Below are 22163 nucleotides of genomic sequence, written 5' to 3'. Positions count from 1 at the left end.
TCACGCGCACGCCGGCGGCGGCGCACGCGACCCTGCCGCGAGCTCCATGAGTGTGATTGCGGGCCCCCGTGGACTTGATGTCCGCGGGGATACCCGCGATTGTCTCACGGAGCTGAAGAATGGGGAAATGCTGATGTAAACAAGCATTTCCCCATTCTGCCTACTGACAATGATCATGATGAGCTGTCTCCCTGTAATCGGGAGCGGTGATCAGTGTCATGTCACATGTAGCCCCTCCCCCCCCACAGTCACTCCCTAGGACGCACTTAACCCCTGCAGCGTCCCTTCCTGGTTAACCCCTTCACTGCCAGTCACATTTTCACAGTAATCAGTGCATTTTTAATCGCAGTATAAATGTGAATGGTCCCAAAATAGTGGCAAAAGTGTCCGATCTGTCCGCTATAATGTCGCAGTCACGATAAAAATCGCTGATCGCGGCCATTACTAGTAAAAAAAAAATTATTAATAAAACTATTTTGTAGACGCTATAACTTTGTCAGTTAAAGCGACGCAGTGCCAAATCGCAAAAAGTGCTCTGGTATTTGGCCAGCAAAATGGTCTGGGGCTTAAAGTGTATGTAAACCCGCCTATCCTTTTCAGCAAAGGAAGCTGCCATCTTTGCCTCTGTTTAATCTACAACTTCCAGGATGCTGCACATGTGATCAGTTATGACACCAGCCATTGGATGGTTTGACAGTTGAGAGCACAACCAATGGGAGTGTTACATTTCCGGCACGAGCCGGAAATAAAACGTAACTGTTTTACGGATGGGTTTACTTCCGCTTTAAGTGGTTAAAAAAAAAAAATATATTATATATATATATATATATATATATATATATATATATATATATATATATATATATATATATATATATATTACCAATACACTATAAATCACAATATAATAACTACACAAAAGAATGATCATATAATGTGCAGTGCGAAATATCAGTTTGTTTCACAATGGTTGCTTCTTCAGCATAGCACTGCATTGTACATATAGGTGTCATCCAATGAAAATAACAGCACAAAACCTGAAAATAGTATGAATAATAAAGATTTTTCTACCTATACCTACTGTATCTATATCTTTACATATATCTACAATGCAGGGCTTATCCTGAAGAACCATCACAAAACGTATTGATAAGTTACTTTGCGTATATCTAACCATTGCAAATATCTCAGGTATAACCCTAGATGACTATTCTTAGGTGTATTAGTTATAACATGATTTTATTGTGTATTAATAATAAATATTGTTTTTTTTCAAACAATCTTTATTGTAAGTTTTCCAAAATACAAAGCTAAACAGTGGCTTGTCAGTTATACAATCTGTGAGAGAACAAGATTACATAACAATATATGATGTACATAGGCTGTGAAAGTACAATAAAACATGTGTGAAGGGGTTTTAGCAGGTATAAACATTCGTAAGTAGTAGACTATAAGTTAGGAGAACACTGTCGGGTGGGTAATAAATGTCTGGGGGGTATTAGCTATGGGAGGCGGTAAAGATGTTGTAAAGTCTCAAGGTTTTCTCAAGTTCAGCTAAGAAAATGGGGGGGCTCTGGGGGCAGCTGCCCCCAGAGCCCCCCCCCCCTTTTTCTTACCTAAACGTGTCTGTTCCAGCGACGAGCACGAGACCAGCAGCTTCAGCTGCTGTCTCCATCCTCATTGGATAGATTGATAGCAGTGGGAGCCATTGGCACCCGCTGCTGTCAATCAAACCCAATGACACGAGATCTTCTTCTGGGTGTGCGGGACCGAGTCCTGCTGTCTGTGTTAATGGACGCAGCAGGGGGATTCATGAGCATGCCCGCACGGGTGCCCCCATGGAAAGTGGCCCTCCTTGAGGGGCACCCGTTGAGGTGGAGGAGCCAGGTGGGCCGTCGGGGCACCCCAGAAGAAGAGGATCAGGGCTGCACGGTGCAAAACTGAGCAGGTAAGTATAACATGTTTGTTATTAAAAAAAAAAAAAAAAAAACAACCTTCACAAAAGCATCACTTACATATCAGGTCTGGTATACTGTAAAGGTATTGCACAACAGGGTGTAAAGATTGGGTATGGATAGGACATAGAAGCCTTCAAAGATCTAGCGATTCCTTCATGTGAGGATCAGGCATTTAGGGTGTTTAAGCCAGAGTTCCCATTGCCTTTAGAATGTTGGAATTATAAATATTCATAAGGTGCATTTAAAGTCCGGCACTTTATTCCTCATGTCATCATGAAGGTTTTTTTTCTACATTCATTTTCAGAGATGGCACCACATGGGCAGTCTATTTGTGGTTTAATAAATCCACCACATGTGACTTTCCTTTTCAGCAATGTACCCATGTCTGTGTTTTCCTTTTTTTGTTATATTGCCTTGAAAAATGAGGGCTACTTCAAAAAAAAAGTTGGGGCCTAAAACAAAATTTAAAATACTTTGAATCTGTTCTCCATTGTGTGTTGTAGACAGGAACTAATCATTGAGCACAATTTAACTTGATTTTGCAAAAGCCATTCTTCCCAGTTTAACTTTGCATATCTTCAGATCTGAATTCTTGAAATTCAAAGAGAAACCCAGACTATTAAAATATTGATGGCGCAGAGTGAAAAATTGCAGCTGAAAACTGATGTGCGTAATTGTCACAAAAAAGTTGCAAAATTGTAACAAATTATGTATTTTTTGATATAATACTTTTGATAGAATAAATATTTTTGCATTTGAAAAATATGTGTTCGATGCCCTAAGCTTCATTATTAGAAAAAATCCTCTTTTCTCATTATATTATTTGGAAATGTGGGTCTTATGACTGATGTAATCTTATAGAGTATTTATTTATACTTTGACTGAGAAAGATATTCTGCAAGAGCTCAACCTGCCGCTATGTACCTCTTACTGCACCACGTTCCTACTGCTTAGCACACTATTGTGCTCATTCTGTATGCACAAAAATGTATGCGATTTTCTTCAATTATATTTTGCATAAACACAAAAATGTCACACATAGGATTTATTCTATTTGTGAGATACATGCCACATTCAACAAGAACAAGCACTGTTAATCGTTGTGTAGTGAAACGTTTTTGAAATCTTAACATTGCACTGATAACCGGTTATAACGAGAAAAAAAAAATGCTCCCTCCATGCAAACAACTAATATTCACCTTTACAGGAGGGTATGTGGCCTTTTTCCTTCTATGTGACACGGACAATGCTTGGGTTTAGCAGCAATAGCTATTTCCGAGCACTGTCACCTGATGGAAAGGTGGTGTTGTCACCATTTACTCTGTGCATTAGGATAAAAAGTCTTCTTTGTGCAGCAGCCCCCCTCATACATACCTGCGCCCCCATCTAGATACAGCGAAGTTGCAGGAGTGTCTCAGCTGCCCGGGACTATCCTCCTCAGTGGCTGAGACAGCAGCATGCCGCCATTGGCTCCCGCTACTGTCAAACAAAGTCAGTCAGCCAATGAGGAGAGAAAGGGGTGGGGCCAGGGTGTGGTTTCGTGTCTGATTGGACACAGGGAGCTGTGACTCGGCTTGGGTGCCCCCATAGCAAGCTGCTTACTGTGGGGGCACTCAACAGGAGGGAGGGACCAGGGGCACTGAAGAGGGACCCGAGAAGAGGAGGACCTGGGTTGCTCTGTGCAAAACCATTAAACAGAGCAGGTAAGTATAACATGTTTCTTATTTTTAACTAAACATAAATTAGACTTTACAATCACTTTAAGGGCACCTAAAGCAGAACTACACCCACTGATTTAATTGTTTAAAAAAACTGTTACACTCAAGGCATGCCGTGAATGCTAACTGTCATCTTTGATTGTGCTGTCAACCAAAATGTCAAACCAACAAATGGCTGGTGTCATAACCGATCACATGTGCAGCACCATAGGAGTGGCAGATCAAACAGAGATGAGGTGTCAGCATCCTTGGCTAAAAAGGATACCAGAGTATAGTTCCACTTTAATGGGTACATTTACACTTGTTTCGGATTCAACAAGGCTTCGGACACGCTTTGTTAAAGCTCTCTGAGCGCTAGTCAAAGCTCCTGTCATAAATAAAATGGTTACAGCTTACAGTCCTGTTTACACCTGCTTTTGCTTTGCTATGCTTCGGCTTCGCTTCAAAAATTATACCCCATGTAGCTTCAGTGGTGCTTCAAAGCGTCTTCAAAGCCTCCATAGAAGTTTATGGCAAAGCTTGCTTGAAGCCCATCTGAAGCCCCACCGAAGCCTCACCAAAGCCCCATGATGCCTCACTGAAGCCCCACCGCAGCCTCATTGAAGCTCCACCACAGCCCACCGAAGCCTCATCGAAGCACCAAGCAAAAAGCAGGTGTAAACAGGACTGTAAGCTAACCATTTTATTTAGTGACAGGAGCTTGGACTGACATTCAGAGATCTTCAACAAAGCGTGTCCAAAGCTTTGTTTTGAAGCAAGTGTAAACTAGCCCTAATAGTGTCTTTTTAAAATTGAACTCCAGGGAAGCAGTTAAATACTCAGTTGAAATACACACATAGGAACTCTTTCAACTGCTCAAATATTTGTAATTCTGTGCATCTAGTCCAGTCTTTCCCAACCTTTTAACAAGGAGGAACCCTGAAAGTAACTTTCAGGTCTCAAGGAACCCCTGTTAAAAAAATGTTTCAGTAATAATAATAAAATGATGAGTGCCAAAATAAAACAATAATGATGATAATAATAATAGCCAAAAAAGTAACACATAAAATTAGAAATTGTAGTGCTCCCTCACATTGGTGGCCAGTGAAGTGCAGGGGAGCATTAGTGGAGAAAGGTTCCTTTCCTTGGTGATCATTGGGAGAAGATTCTCACTGGTACTCTGTGGGAAGATAGCTGGAAAAGCTCATGGGAGTCAGTGGTTACCTTACAGAAGGGAAGAAATGATTAATTGTTTAGGGAACCCCTAGCCACTCCTAGCCACTCCTGGAGAAACCTTAGGGTTCCAAGTAACCCTGGATAATAGAGGACAGTCTAGAGAGAGAAGGTGCAAAGTACATATCCCTGAAATGGCCACATTCATTATGGTTAGTGGATAAGGACCCCCCCCCCCCATTATATTGGTGGTCATTAGGGCCCTATTTCATTGGTGCTTGGTAGGATGAATTCCCTGTACAGCAATCTAAAAAGATTACTGGAGTCAGTTGTTTCTAATTCAAGAAGCAGAAATTGTTTTTGCTCTAGTATCCCCTAGCAACCTCTGAGGGTGCCCTAGGGTTCCAAGGAGTCCTGGTTGAGAAAGACTGATCTAGTCTAATGAACCAGACATCAATGCCAGACATCACAGCCTATTCATCATCCACTAAAGGAGCAGCAAAATGCACCCAAGATCAGTGATTGAACAGCAAAACAGTGATTAGGTCATCTGTCTGCTCAGTTTCTCCATTTCAGTACATATTCAACGGAGCCTGGTTTGCATCTATAGCTACCCATCCCTCTCTCTGTCTGAGTTCTACTGTACAGGGGGTTACAGAAGACTGATACCATGGGTGTATATGTGCGACAGTACTTTTACTCACTCTGTACCACTTAGGGAAGAATCATTGGGAAATATTATAGGCACAGTCATCTGATACGGGACCCCCGATCACACCAAGAACAAACAAGTGGAATTTTAATTCCAGTGTTCCTTACTATATTCTAAACCCCCCCCCCCCCCCCAAAAAAAAAAAAAAAACACTCTTGAGCCCATTAAAAGATACATTTGGGGAGCTGAATTAGCTGCTCCCATTACCACCACTAGGATAAGTAAACTGAAAATAAATGACACATAATAGATCTTTAAATTAGATTTAAACCTAATCTACAAAATCCCATAAACATTTTATTATGAAATTTCTAAAGCTGGTTTCAATTAATTTAAATGTGTAGCTTTTATTAAAACAATACCTGGTGATCATTAAGGTCCTTGTTCAGGCATTTTCTGTTATGGGGTGAAAACTGTCCCCTAGCTGTGTTTCTGTATTGTCACACCTTCCTCTGCCTGAGATTGGTTGGGCATGGCCCACAATTATCATCATCAAGAAGCCGGTTCAGAGCAATGCTGCATGGAGACAGGAAGTGGCCAAAAAAAAAATAATTGTAATTGTTTCTTAAACACAATAAATGTCATCCAGTTAGGATTTAGATCTACTTTAAAGCGATATTAAAGTTTACAACTTAAAGACCAGGCCTTTTTCTGACATTCGTTGTTTACAAGCAAAAATCAGTACTTTTTATGCTAGGAAATCACTTAGAACCCCCAAACATTTTATATATTTTTAGCAGAGACCCTAGAGAATAAAATGGCAGTCATTACAATACTTTATGTCACACTGTATTTTCGCAGCATTCTTTCTAACTCAGTTTTTTGGAATTGCGACAAACTACAGTACTTAAAGATCTCCATGGGTGATGCTTTAGAATTTTTTAAGGTTACCTGTCAAGAGTTACAGAGGGGATCTAGTTCTAGAATTATTGCTCTCGCTCTAACGACCTCACATGTGTGGTTTGAACACTGTTTACATATGTGGGTGCGACTTACAGATGCGTTTGGTTCTGCGCGCGAGCACGGAGGGATGGGGTGCTTTACTTTTTTTTTCTTATTTATTTAAATTTTTTTTTAACACTGTCCCTTCCATTTTTTTTTTTTTTTTATGACTTTTATTCCTATTCCAAGCAATGTAAACATCCCTTGTAATAGACATAAGCATGACAGGTCCTCTTTATTGAGAGATCTGGGTTAAAAAAAAAAAAACCCAGATCTCTCATTTGCCTTAAAAAAAAAAAAAAAATCCTTTCTGTCTGCCCGAGAACAGGAAGTGACGTCAGATGTTGCTCCAGTCCTCCAAAGGTGTTAAAGTTGTTAAAGTTATATTTGAGATTTAATATCTCTCAGATATGATTTGGGTTAAATGAAATGACCATGAGTGAAAGTTTTAACACAATAACAAAAATGTATTGGTAAGTAGTAAGAAGGCCTAAACTAATACACAGCAATCTATCTATTTGTACAGGAAAAGGGTAAAAATCATGGATTACATGAAGGAATCCGGAGTATATTCCTTAAAACATTAAAATACAAACCACCTGCCCTTCCAGCAAGAGTGCTCTCTCCCCTCCCATCTAGTCTGTATATATATCATTACAGGCCGGTGCCTCATTGGTTGCTATCTCGTGGCTCTGATTAGTGGGCCTCCCTATTCCTGGTTAGGGATTGGCTAAATCTCCAATCTCTGTACTTTGCATAAGTCAGTCCCCTTTAAAGCGGGGTTCCCATTAAAAAAAATTAAAAGTCAGCAGCTACAAATACTGCAGCTGCTGACTTTTAATCGGACACTTACCTGTCCCAGGGTCCAGCAATGCCGGGGATTGAAGCCTCGCTCGCCCCCCCTCCGCTTGGTGGCGCCACCATTTTAACTGTGGGTGCCCGGCTGTGGCTTCACAGCCGGGCACCCACTGCGCATGTGTGACCCGTGACCCGCGCCGTTACTGGCCCCGCAATCATCTGGGACTGGTTACGTGTCCCAGTTGACTGATAAGAGGAAGGGTGGAGAGGCGATCTCCCTTCCTGCGCCGAGGGAAGTGACGTCAGGAGCCCAGGCACCGAGGGAGGCAGACTATGAGGGACCCCCTAGCAACAGGCATTTAGAGGTGAGTAAAAAAAAAAAATTTCTCCAAATGTTTTTTTTTTTTATTTTTTTAAGCACATTATTAATTTTTTTTTTTTTTTGGGGTGGAACTCCACTTTAATGCAAATTCTTGGCACAGACTATTTTGAGCAGGATGATTTAACTTGTAGGTTTATGACCTTTTCAGGGAAGTATTGATGAAGGGCTGGCCACCTTCATTGCATATCCAAATGAGGGATCCTTTGAAGTGAATATTTGTGGAACAAAGAGGTTGTGGTCCCTTTGTTTAGATAAACAAGTTTAGGGACCGAATCGTCTGAATAACAGGGACTTCTGGGAAGCTTTATTACACACCCACATTGATACAATTCTAAATGAAATATATTCATAATTACAATATTTTACAGCTGTCAATGAAGATTTCACATATATTCATAAGGCAAAGAAGGGCATAGAGGCACGTTATCTTGCCCTCACTCAACTTCCTGCCATTGGCCACACCAGATCGGTTCTGGGCTTACCCACGGTTTGGAAACCACCTTTCCCGCCTCCTATAAAGTGATCCCGCTGCAAATCCACTGCTGGGACCACTATTATCTGACAGCCGGCCGTCTACCTGAAATAAAAGATACCATGGTTATGGCAGCTAGCTGCTGCCATAACCTCGGTATTTAATGTCAAATACTGACATATATATACAGTTAGGCGGTCGGCAAGTGGCTCAAAAACGCCTTCTATTGCTCTCAGCCTGCTCTGAATCCTTTTTTTTTTTTTTGCTTCTGTGATCTGACTTCCTGTTAATTCTCTATGGTCACACTGTATGCAGGAACGTAGCCACCCTTTCTTGCTCTCTCCCAAATTTGACTATGGGATTTGTAAATGTGCATAGTGCAGCGCATGTGACCACAACCAATGTGCACTGCTCTTTCCAAAGTAACGGAAGAGAGAAGAGGGAAAAGGAGAAATGTGGGACCCATGAAGAATGTTCCAATGAGGCAGAAAAACACAGTATGGAATTATTTTATGAAAAATTGATTACAGGGCCATTTTTGAATGATTTGGATGATTTTAGGAGAATAAAGATTTAGTTTCGTTTTTATTTAATTTGCAAATGAAATACTTTAGATACATTTTAAAGGCACAGTACTGAAACGAATGCCCTGCTAACATTACAGGAAAGTCGCTGTAATTCCACCACTACCAGAGCCAAGCAGGTACATCGTTTTTTTAATCTAAACTAGTTATCGGTCACAGCACCATTTTTGTGCAATTACCTGTGTAAAGGTTTTTCATAAATGCCCCCTGCGGAGTCTTTAAACCATGCTTCTCCATATAAAAGAGGTGAATGTGTTTATTTTATGAGAAATCCAGAAGTCAGGGAAGAGCCTACCACAATTAAAGTAGTATTTGAAAAACTTTGGTAATTAATAAATCAGGGAGCCCGCTGAGCGCCGGATCAAGTGGAGTGGACATAAAGCTGAGCTTGGCAGAGTGCCCAGGAACACGTACCATAATCAATGTGAGACACACCGAAAGCCTGAATTAGTCATTTTGCGGACTCTGCCGCTAAATAATTACAGATGTGCCAGATGTTACAGAGGCATCCTACATAATTGAACAGTAGGCACAAAGAAAAGGTAGCTTTGATAGGGGATATTAAACGTTACAAAATTATTTGGCTTGAGGAAATTAGAAGAGCTCTGTCCTACTGAAAAGTACAAGGAGAAAGAGAATTAACAGATGAGATGTAACAATTTGTTCTATTCAGATCGAGGGCTTTGAAGAGCTGGAACTGATCCATACAGTGAACAGAAAAGCGAGATCCTTGAGGGAGTCTATAAGTTGTTTAGATGTAAATGCAAATGGGATAATTAAAGCAGCACTCCAAATAGGAAAAAATAGCTCTAGTAAATACACATAACCACAGGTTATGTCACATGTTCTTATGCCCTGTACACACGGTCGGACATTCCGACAACAAAATTCATGGATTTTTCCCGACGGATGTTGGCTCAAACTTGTCTTGCAAACACATGGTCACACAAAGTTGTTGGAAAATCCAATCGTTCTGAATGCGGTGACGTAAAACACATACGTTGGGACTATAAACGGGGCAGTAGCTAATAGCTTTCGTCTCTTCATTTATTCTGAGCATGCGTGGCACTTTGTGCGTCGGATTTGTGTACACACGATCAGAATTTCCGACAACGCATTTTGTTGTCGGAAAATTTTATAGCAAGCTCTCAAACTTTGTGTGTCGGAAATTCCGATGGAAAATGTGTGATGGAGCCAACACATTGGAATTTCCAACAACAAGGTCCTATCACACATTTTCAACAAATCCGACTGTGTGCACAGGGCATTACTTTCTTCAACTGTAACCCGCACCAAGACACTGATGAAGGTAGCTTGGATGCTAAGGTTAACATTTGTCCCTATTTCCGGGGGGGAGTCCCCATTGTAAGGGGTATGTCTTTGGGAAATAGGCATTAAAGAATTCGTCCCCAGGAACCAGGCACCATGAACTTTGCAGTGCACGGACCCCAACTCATGGCTGCAAAATTGTCTGCTCAAAAATGGGGCTACAAGGGTGCCGATTGCAGATAATAATGCTGCTGCGAAGCATGTGCAGACCATTCCAGCCATGCTATTTTTGCTGAGGCTTGCACAGTGTGATGAGTTGGAGCTTGTTCCAAGGAAAGATGCTGGGCCCTGGGGCTGATAGACACAAGCCACAATCTGTGTGTAACTTGCTGCTGACCTGATCCTGAACTCTTAATCCTGAACTCTGAGCTCTGTATGTTACTTAATCATGACCCTTGAATTTCAGGGGTCAGCATAGCTCCCAACTTTCCCTGATTTTGAGGGACTGTCCCTGATTTGTAGCAATGTCCCTCTGTCCCTCATTCCTCATCATTTGTCCCTCATTTTGGTCTGATCTATATAGATGTATATAAAATGCATGTTTTATCTATCAAAAAGTGTTTTTCAGTGCTAAACCTTTCATCCAATTTCTAAATTGCTGCATTTGTCAATTACAAAAGCCAATATAAAGGAATAGTAGTGGTTAAAAAAAAGCACTTGTGGGTTTAACCAATCTTGTTTTTTGTACAATTCTCCTTTAAGGGGGCGTGGCAAGGGGTGTGTCCTATGCCTGCATACTTTCGCTGATAGGTGTGCCTCATTCCCATCTTAAAAAGTTGGGAGTTATGGGTCAGGATTAAGTAAAGCACAGAGTTCAGAATCAAGATTAAATAACGCATGGACTTCAAAGGTCAGGATTAGGTAATGCGCACAGTTTAGGGGTCAGGTGCCGCATCATTGCCCTTCCCATGATGTCCAAGGTATGTTTTCTTTATACTTTATACTCAAAGCCTGCCTTTTGTACCAAAAGTTTCAGGCATGTAAAAAAAAATGGAGCACGAATTTGTACATGTCGCTGCAAAATAGGGTGTGATTTTGTGGGTGTGGTCAGTAGGATGTTCCTTAATTCCATTTTAAAAATCTGGTAAACCTTTTGTGCGCAATACTTGAACTGAAACCTACCAGACATTGTACAGGTTTCCTGTAGGAAGTCCGGAAGTGGCTTTTTGCTCTTATATTACTTTGTATTTGCACAGAGTACCCCAGATCCTCCTCTTCTCGGGTGCCTCTTCGGTGCTCCTGACCCCTCCCTCCTGTTCAGTGCCCCCATAGCAAGCAGCTTACTATGGGGGCACCCGAGCCGAGTCACAGCTCCCTGTGTCCATACAGACATGGATCTGCGGCCTGGCCCCGCCCCCTCTCTCTCCTGATCTGCTAGCCCACTTTGATTGGCAGCAGCAGGAGCTAATGAGACCCTGTGTCTCTGCCAATCAGGAGGGAGAGTCTCAGATGGTCAAGATACTCGTGGACATCGCAAGACAGAGATGGGGCTCAGGAAAGCCTATTTAAAGTGGCTCCAGAGACCAAAGGATTGCTGAGTGGTCGTCAGCTTCTACCACCTGTAACCTGATCCTGTGTATGTTCCTGTGTGTATCAGGCCTATTTGACTCATTCTTGATACCTTGTTGCTGACCTGGCTTGTGAACTGACTCTGCATTTCGCCTACTATTAAGGTGCCTTCTCTGCTCACCTGATACTGACCCTGGCCTGGTTCTGACACTGCTCTGGATTTGATTAGACATGTGCACACTGAAATATTTTGTTTCGGAATTTTGTTTTCGTCCAAAAAATAAATTTATTTAGTTATTCCCGAAATTAGTTTTTATTTATTTCGTTTTTCGTTAAAAATTACATTCGTCCGAAAAACCAAATTAAGGTTGAATCTGTCATTGAAGGCTTATGGTGTCTGTCGAATGTTCAAAGAAGATTCGACGGAGCAGCTAAACTGTACGACGCCGTATAATTTACCTGCTCCGTCGAATCTTCTTAGGACTTTCAACAGACACCATAAGCCAAAGTCCATGTGTACTTAGTTCTAGCTATTTTACTGCTCCTCCTCTTTGGTTACAATCAGCCAATAACATTCATCATCATCATCATTATTTTTATTTATCTTTTCTCCCCTACGTTGAATCTTTTCTCCCCTACGTCGAATCTTTTCTCCCCTACGTCCAATCTTTTCTCTCTATATCGAATCTTTTCTCTCTATATAGAATAATCTGGGACTAATAGAGTTAAGGTTAGGCACATTCGACCACAGGTTTGATGGACACAGATTGTTATTGTCATCATCATGTCGAATCTCCTATCTATATCGAACGGTTGTAGCAACGAAAATGAAAATAAAGCATTTGTTTATGTCGTCTCTTTCGTTTTTCGGATTCTGCACTTTCGTTATCGTTTGTTAAAACAATAACAAAAATACCTGAAATTCGGACAAAAATGCATTTGGACGAAAACGAATGCACATGTCTAGATTTGATTCCGTACCTTCGCTGCTTGGCCGTTATTGACTTTAGCCTGCCTGACCACCTGAGATCCTGCATCGCTTGCCAGCCTGTTTGCTGCCTTCTGTCCTGCAGCTGCTGCTGTATATCCGCATCTGCTAGTCCACCAGTCTGCCTGCTGCTTCGGTCCAGCATCTCCAACCAAGCACCTGTGCCAATCTGTGCCCTGTTAAATCCTGCCACCATCTTCAAATCTTCAGGAAAAACAAGAGGTGTAAGGGAAAGCCCTCCCATCAGCTTAGTTTCAACCAGGTACGTGACAGGGGGGAACCCTCAGACACGTCACACATCAGATATAATTTTGTCCTACTGATTTATCTGAAATATATTGATGGTAAAACTGTATTTCAATGATCCAAGGATAAGGACTCATCTAAGTTTCTATCTCTGTCCATATATGTAGTGCCCCTTCATAGAGTGTGAGTATGTGGGCAGAACTTGCACTTATAAAATGCCAACATACATTAAAATCCTTGAGACTCATCCACCTTACCAATTGCTGTGTGTCTTCTACTCCTCTCTGTCAATACCTCCACTGGCTTCCGCTTACCCAATGAATTAAATTCAAAATAATACAATTACTTACAAAGACATTCACAATTTAGCACCCAGCTACATCACTGACCTAGTCTCAAAATACCAACCTAATCGTTCTCTTCGTTCTTCTCAAGATCTCCTGCACTCCAGCTCCCTCATCTCCTCCTCCCATGCTCGCCTCCAGGACTTTTCCAGAGCCTCTCCCATCCTATGGAACTCCTTACGCCAATCTGTCCGATTATCTCCTACTCTATTAGCTTTTAGACGATCCCTGAAAACCCTCCTCTTCAGAGAAGCCTATCCTACCCACACCTAACAACTGTATTTTCATTTTCTTCATCTGATCATCCCCCACAGCTATTAACTTTTGTTCCACTTGACCCTCCCTTCTAGATTGTAAGCTCTAACGAGCAGGGTCCTCTGATCCCTTCTATATTGAATTGTATTGTAACTGTACTGTCTGCCCTCGTGTTGTAAAGCGCTGCGCAAACTGTTGGCGCTATATGAATCCTGTATAATAATAATAATAACGCACTTGTATAGGTTCTGCCAGGCACCCGGCCAAGCCAAAGTCAGGAGAATACCATTTACTTTTTTTATTGGTAATGTATTATTCAAGAATCAATGCAGCTATGCTAAACCTAGAAAAATGTACTCAATTTAGCTTATTATAAGTTCTATGTAATCAATTTCAATCAGATTAGAGAGAGATACTTATATGTGGATAGAACAGACTGTGACCTGAAGCTCACTGAGCAACTTTCTCTCTCTCTGCAAGAATCACCACTAATTACATTAAAACATAGCCTTGCCCATTGTCCACTGTGAACTACAAAAAAACCTTCCCTCTGTGTTATAGAGATGAGGCCATCCAAGGGTGACAGTGCTGTTCCTCCAGTGAGTGAGCATTGTCACCCCAGGACAGGAAGTATGTTACTAGCAGGATCACCAGATGATCGCCAGAAGATAAAAAAGAAAAATTGTCTGAATAAAAAATTATTGCAGCCACCCCATCTAAGGACTGATAAATTGTAATATGTTACATTTTTGCTCTTGGGTTTAGATAAGCTTCAAACCTAATATTTTAATATAACTGACTGTCTAAATATGAGATACAGAAGGAAAACTAAAGTAGGTGTGGCTGGAAATAGTTCACCAAATTACGGACTAAGGGAAGGGGACAGGCTTCATCTTTCGTTTTGACTAAAGTGTACCTTTAAGCGAAAAAACTACTGTAGTTTGAAAGACGGTGTTTTCTAAAGGTGAGCACGTCTTTATCTTGCCATCTTCTAATATTTGTTTTTCCCATTATTTCCTTTTCTCAGGGCATCACATTTCTGACTCTCACACTTCAAAATTTATAAAACGAAGCCATCATATATTTTAAAGCACGGGAAATATATGCAGAATTTGTTTTCCAATGAAATTCTAATAGGGCTTCCTCTTAAGTTTCGATATGTAAAAAAAAAATTGCCCTTTTCACAGCTGATAAAATATTACTACAAATTAATCCTTGGAGACTATAGTATGTCCCTATTTATTACTTTCAAGTGTGAAGCTCGGGCGGCAATTAATACACCCAGCGCGGCTACGCCGCCGATGAGCCCCCTGCATTACTGTCCTTGAAGAAGAAATATATTCCAGTTTATAATTTCAAGGCAAATTTTATTTTTATTTATTAATATATTCTCCAATGAAAGTGATGCAATGCAAGAAGGTCAAAATTCCCAGAGCCTCTCTTTGGTAATCTCATTACTAATGGAATGTATTTGAGTTTTAAAAAGCTATACATTAAAGTGCCTGGAGAGGCTGAGATAATGCGATTTGTAGAGAACTTGAAGGTGTATTTATTGTGAGACTTACAAGCTCTTATGAGATTTGAGAAGTCTATTCCTTTTTATTACTTTTAATTTGTTTATTGAGATTGTTTCAATTCCGTTTGCAAATAGTGCTTTTAATCTGATTTAAGTGTTGTATCGTGGAGCTGGTGAGAAAACTTAAGAAGTTGATTGCGGTTAACAATTTGAAATATCTTGTTTCGTAACATATAAAGTGTGTGAAACTTTGCTTTCATTTGCCTTAATTCTTTGGCTGGCTATACACAAAGAAATTGTGCCAAGGAACCCAATATATGCATGAAGAAACGGCATTGTATTTGCCACTTTTGCCGCCAGTTCATGTAGAGTGCTGTTGTGAATTGGTGGATGGCTTCATCATGCAATCATAGGAAAATGAGGACCTTCACCAGCACACCTAGATATAGTGATATTATTGTTCTTTATTCACATAAAGCAACAGGTATTACATCAGTAGCAGCCCGTCTATAGGGGGGTGGCTTGGGGTGCAGAGTACTGCACCCCAAGTCCACCCACTTGTGTGACAAAAGTGAATTAATATTCGCTATTGTCTTCCCGATTCTACTTCCGGCCAATCAGGAAGCAGCTCCTGAGACCCGATTGGCCATGAAGTCTCAGGACCCACTTCCTGTTCAGGCGGGAGGAGAAGCCCTGGCTACTTCTTGTTCCCCCTGAAAGAGAAGCCCCGGCTCTTCTGGCTCTTCCCTCGCTGCATCTCGGCTCCCGTCTCTGCTCCCATCTGCCTCCTTATGGTAAGGCCTCCTATCGCGGCCTCCCGACTGTCTCCCGCAGGGGGGGTTTGGGGGATCGCGGCCTCCCGACTGTCTCCTTCTTGGGATCACGGTCTCACGCTGGGGGGTGTATCGTGGCCTCCCAGCTGACTCCTACGGGGGGGGGTGGTGATGGATCACGGCTCTTCCCTAGCTGCATCTCGGCTCCCGGCTCAGCTCCCATCTGCCTCCTCATAGTAAGGTCTCCTATCGCAGCCTCCTGACACCCTCTTGCGGGGGGGTTTGGGGGGATGGCAGCCACCAGACTGTCTCCTGCTTGGGATCACGGTCCCCTACTGGAGGCGTGTATCACGGCCTCCCGTCTGTCTCCAACTGGGGGGTTGGTGGTGCTGATGGCAGCGGCAGCAGTAAGGGGGGGGTTTGTTTGCCGCCCCCCTAAATATTGAGCACCAGCCGCCACTGTATTACAGGCTGACATTTCAGGACCTTTCTCTTTTTCAGGGCAGAGTTTTTTCATATGGTATCACAGGCCAATGTTTCGGGACCTTGCAGGATTTCTTTTTCAAGCCTTAAAAAAGGGACGCTATGAGGTCCTGAAATGTTGGCCTGTGATGCCTGTTCTTTCATGTGAATAAGGGACAAGATTACCACTATACCAAGGTGTGCTGATGAAGATCCTTATTTTCCTGCAATATATACATGGAATGCATAAAACCTCGAAGCTTCTTATTCTTCTGAATGGCTCAGAATAAGAGACAGCATGTTGCCTGGATCTAGAACTGCCCCAGAAGCCAAGTGATGCCTACTTTTGCCCACAATGCTGAATTAGGATCAGATTGGTCCCTTCTGCTATCAGTCACAATGGTGACTGATGCTTTCTGTGGGCCCAAATATAACCTCAGGATCACATAGTGAATAAAAAAATTATTCACATAATGACCTCCCAAATTACCTATTTTACTCATTCTATATTCAGCATTCTACTCAGGCATAGAAATTAGTTGTTTCTTTTATGAGATCCAAGTATTTAGATGTGATCTTATCTTATCTTATTTATGTTAGGCGGAAAGCCCTTATTTGAATACCATGATGTATTTAAAGGATTGAAACCTTTAAATACATCAATGGAGTGAATAAGGTCCAGGAGGGTAGTATTTTCAATATCAAGCTAAGATCAAGAACATGAGAATATGACCTCAAACTAGCAAGAGGAAAGTTCAAAACTAATCTTAGAAAGTATTATTTTGAGGGCAGGAGGCGGAGCCTAGCGGAGCAGACATGCATTGTTAGAGCTCCACACCGCTGAGGAGAGAAGAGAAGGACAAAGCGGAGCCTGCAGGCTCAAAAGGTATCCATTTGAACCTTTTTGCCCCAGGGAACAAACTGTGAAAGTTTGGGCAGGAAATATGGTACTGGGAGGAAACCGTGGCAGAAATAAAAATCACCTCACAAAGAGCTCACAGGCACTCACTGCAGCTGAAGCAGCTCCAGTCACCTCACAATATACAGCATCAGGGCGCTCTCACAGACAGAAAATGTCACAGCAAGACTCTCCATTTGAGTCAGATACAGAACAAATCCTCTCACAAACTTCTCCACAAGCCTCCTCAGTATCCCCAGTAATATTATTACAATTTGAAAAGATGCTTCATAAGGCTTTAAAACAAACCTCAGACCAAATAACAAAAAGCCTAACCAAAGAAATAAGAGAGCTGGGAAACCGCACCGCAGCCTTAGAAATAAAAATGGATGAAATTGAAATTACAACCCAAGAAAATATAACAGAATTGGAACAATTAAAAAAAGAGAATTTAATACTTCAAACTAAGCTCGAAGATTACGAAAATAGAGCCAGACGTTCAAACTTGCGCATAAGGGGAATACCTGAAACTGTGACAGACCTGCAATCTACTATTACTGCTCTATTACAAGAACTAAAGCCAGATATCCCTATTGAACGTTTAGAACTGGACAGAGTACACAGAGCCCTCACAGCCAAAAAGAAAGATGGACCCCCACGTGATATAATCACAAAATTTCATTATTACAGAACGAAAGAACAAATACTAATTGCTGCTAGAGAAAAAAAGGAACTTAATTTTCAAGGACACAATTATCAAATTTTTGCTGACCTATCCCAACTTACTATTATTAAAAGACGATCCATGAAACCCCAACTAATGGAACTGCAACGCCACAACATTATGTATCAATGGGGCTTCCCCTTTTCAGTCAGATTTAACTACCAAGGTACAATTTACAGAAGCAGATCAGCAGATGAACTACAACAAACCCTTTTAAAATTAAATCTGACAGAACCCACAAGCAGCAACACTCCCACACGCAGAAGAATGGCATCATCTTCACCTTCAGGCAGCACCCAGAAAATTTCAGAACAAAATGGGAATCATCATTCTCACAAAAGAGGCCGTTATGCCACATCATCCATGGACCAAGAAGATTCAATGGACTGACATCCTAATTCCTGATATCTCTTTATTTATTATACTAAGAGATGGTTCTCTATAAAAAAACCTGTATATATAACTGAATGTAACTGCATTCTGATAGTCACACACTGTGTGGGATCATGTTACATTCCAGTTATATTTCTTATTACTTCTGATTCATATAGCCTTAGAATATATAAGTGAAATAAGGAAATTCTTGTTCAGTTATATATTATCAGGTAATAACAATAGATTTATTACTTTTTAGGACAAATATGTTCAATAATCCAGAAGTAATGGAAGCTTTTTCTTTCTTTTCTTAAAACAAATATATTATTACCTAACTAGTTCCTAGAATTATGTTTTTGTTTATTCTAATCTGAAGCAATACAACCTCAATTTTATGAGTTAACATATCTAAACAGTTACATATGAATAAAATATGTAATTGTTTACTCTAAAAGGGTTAAAATCCCAAAATAATTCAAACTATCTTCATCAATACCAAAGTTATTAACAGTACCTTTCTAACTGAATTATTTAGCCTAGGGCAAGACTAACCATATACAACTACCCTGGAATAAATAATTTCAACAAAAACTATATTCTGCACTCCAATTAATGAAACATCATTTTGATGTCTTTTAACATAGCACTTCTCTCCTGTAAGCGGAAGATCCGTGTACCCCCATTAGCCCTCCTCATTCTCCCAACCATATTATGTGGGAGTGTGACGAAGGCACTTATTCCCCTGAGAGAGATATTTATTCTCTTTCACGGGTAAATTGTGATTACTTGCAAAAAATAATTTATACAATGTATCATCTAATCTCATATGTTTTTTGTTTACTCTTTACTCCAGAATTCACTGGTTTCTTCTCTATCTATTCATCTCTTCAGTCCACACAGAGCAGTCAGCTCTGCATAACAAAAAGTAAGTCAAAACTATTTGATCTATTGCCATGGCACCACTGAATATACTTTCCCTGAATGTTCAGGGAATAAATGTCCCTCAAAAAAGGACCAAAGCCTTCCGTACTTTCCATAACAAGAAGGCTCACATAGTATGCCTCCAAGAAACACACTTCACCAAAGATTCTACTCCAAAATATATTTCTCCTTTTTATCAACAAATTTACACGGCTTCTGCCTGTACCAAGCAAAGGGGAACTCTAATTGCATTTCACCGATCCACACCATTCACCTTATCATCAGAAATTAAAGACCCAGAAGGTAGATACCTGATACTCATGGGTTATATAATGGATACAGCAATCACGGTGATTTCCTACTACGCTCCTAACAAACAACCTACACCATTCCTCTCACATATATTACAAGTGATTAATACACACAAAATAGGAACAGTGATAATGTGTGGGGATTCGAACCAGGTCCTCCTCCCATTTCTAGATAAATCACCTTTTACACCATCCAAAATAACCTCTAGATTACCTTTTTCTCAACTTCTTTCCAAATACAATCTGGTAGATTCATGGAGAGAAAGTAACCCAATGAAAAAGAAATTCACTTATTTCTCGCACCCTCATCAAACCTTCACCAGAATAGATCATATTTTTCTAACAATAGGAATGATACCAGAAATTATTGCATCAGATATAATTCCGATTCCGTGGTCTGACCATAATGCAGTATACACTACTATAGCCTCAGCCATACCAAAAGCGCATGACCCAACGTGGTACTTACCGGACATAATGCTCAAACACCCACTACATCAGATGGCCATTGAACAAGCTTTAAAGGAATACATATCAATTAATAATACAACAGACATCTCCCCAATAACACTGTGGGAAGCTCATAAGCCTGTCTTGCGTGGTACAATACAAAGACAAATGGCACTATTTAAACGGGAACGCAAAAATCTAGCAAAAAAACTAGAACTCAATTTTAATGCAGCCTACATATCATTTCAAGATAATCCATCTCAGAGTACAAAATCTCATCTGGAAAAATCTAGATTGGAATACGATCTATTTCTCACTGAGTCAGTTGATAAATCCCTCAAACGCTCCAAACACAATTTCTACATGAATACAAACAAACCAGGTACATATTTGGCTCGGGCATTAAATTCAACTAACAAATCTTTCAAACCAATACGTTTGAAATTATCAAAAAATGTTTACACTTGTAATCCAGTTAAAATAGTCCATAAATTTCACTCACATCTCGCAACTTTATACAAGACAAACAATGAATTTAATCCTACAGAAGCTGAATCCTTCTTCTCAAAAATAACCTTACCTGAGTTATCTCAGAATCAAAAAAGCAGTTTGGATGAGCCTATAACTATAGATGAAGTTACTAACGCCATAAAAGACCTAAAACTTAACAAAAGACCAGGCCCAGACGGCTACTCGGCTTTATACTATAAAACATTCTCAGAAATACTCTCTCCCATTCCAACTGAAACTTTTAACAAACTTCTAGATGGACATTCTTTTCGGCAAGAAACACTAATGGCAATTGTCTGTATGATCCCAAAACCCCTTTCTGATGATACTTCCTGTGTGAATTATCGGCCTATCTCTCTGTTAAACCTCGATATTAAATTATTAGCAAAAATAATAGCAAAACGCCTCAATAGCATTATAGGAAAATTAATACATAGAGATCAAGTAGGCTTCATGCCAAATAGACAGGCAGGCGATAATATACGCAGGGCAGTGTTATTGGCACATATTGCTAAAAAACGGAAAATCCCTTTATGTTTTCTATCTCTCGATATTAAGAGGGCATTTGACACAGTATCCTGGCAATATATGCAATATTCATTACAAAAATGGGGTTTTGGACCCCACTTTTTAACATGGATCAAAGCATTATATAATAAACCCAAAGCCTATATAAAATATGCTGGATACAAATCTGAAGCCTTTAATATCGAAAGAGGTACCCGACAGGGTTGCCCATTATCTCCCTTATTATTTGCCCTTATACTCGAACCCATGGCCCAATACATCAGAACAAACCAAACTATAACTGGCATTGAAGTAGGAGGTATTACACACAAATTATGTATATTTGCAGACGATATATTACTTTTTCTATCATCACCACAGGTCTCTGGTCCTAACTTAATACCAGCTCTTGATGGATTTGCAGCCCTATCCGGCCTTATGATTAATCCTAAGAAATGCCTAGTGCTTAATATTTCACTCACAAACATGGAATTGATCCCGGCTAGGGCTGCACTCCCATTCACATGGGCAGAAAAATCAATCCCATATCTTGGAATTCATTTAACAGCATCTCATTCTGACTTATTCTCAACCAATTATCCTCCTGTATTAAGACAGATCACAAATCTAATAAAACAATGGTCGCAACTTCCTTTATCCTGGATAGGGAAGATTAATGCAATCAAAATGACTATTCTACCCAAATTGCTTTATCTATTCAGAGTCCTCCCTATTCCAATTCCTTCCTATTTTTTGAGAATAGTACAAAAAAGAGCAACTTCGTTTATATGGGGCTCTTCTAAACCACGTATACCTATACACACACTACATCTTCCCAAAAATAAAGGAGGCCTGGGATACCCTAATTTTACTAACTACTACAGAGCAGCACATTTGGCCAGTCTGTCCAAATACCATGCAAAACAGGAAATCCCATTATGGGTATTTATAGAGGCTTCAGAAAATGACCCTCTATTAATATCAAATTTATTATGGCTTGATCCTAAAGACCGCTTTAAAATTCATAATCCCATAACTAAACACTTCTTATCTCTCTGGGATAAACTAAAAACCAAATATCAGTTACAATCTCCACACAATCCTCTCCTTTCTTTTATCAGAAATCCGGCCTTTTATCCGGCATGGATCTACCCAAATTCTTTTAAAGCTTGGACAACATCAGGCATTCAGACACTAAATGACTTCATAGCATCTAAATCATTCCTTTCATTCCCATCGCTTAGAGAAAAATATGATCTACCAAACTCTGAGATATTTAGATATCTCCAAATCAAAAATTTCTATACACCATTCCTAAAAGGGGATA

The sequence above is a fragment of the Aquarana catesbeiana genome, linkage group LG08 (genome assembly GCF_042186555.1).
Source record: "Aquarana catesbeiana isolate 2022-GZ linkage group LG08, ASM4218655v1, whole genome shotgun sequence".
NCBI classification, from domain to species: Eukaryota; Metazoa; Chordata; class Amphibia; order Anura; family Ranidae; genus Aquarana; species Aquarana catesbeiana.
The sequence above is the reverse complement of the archived record's forward strand: the minus strand, read 5'-3'. Positions refer to the sequence as shown.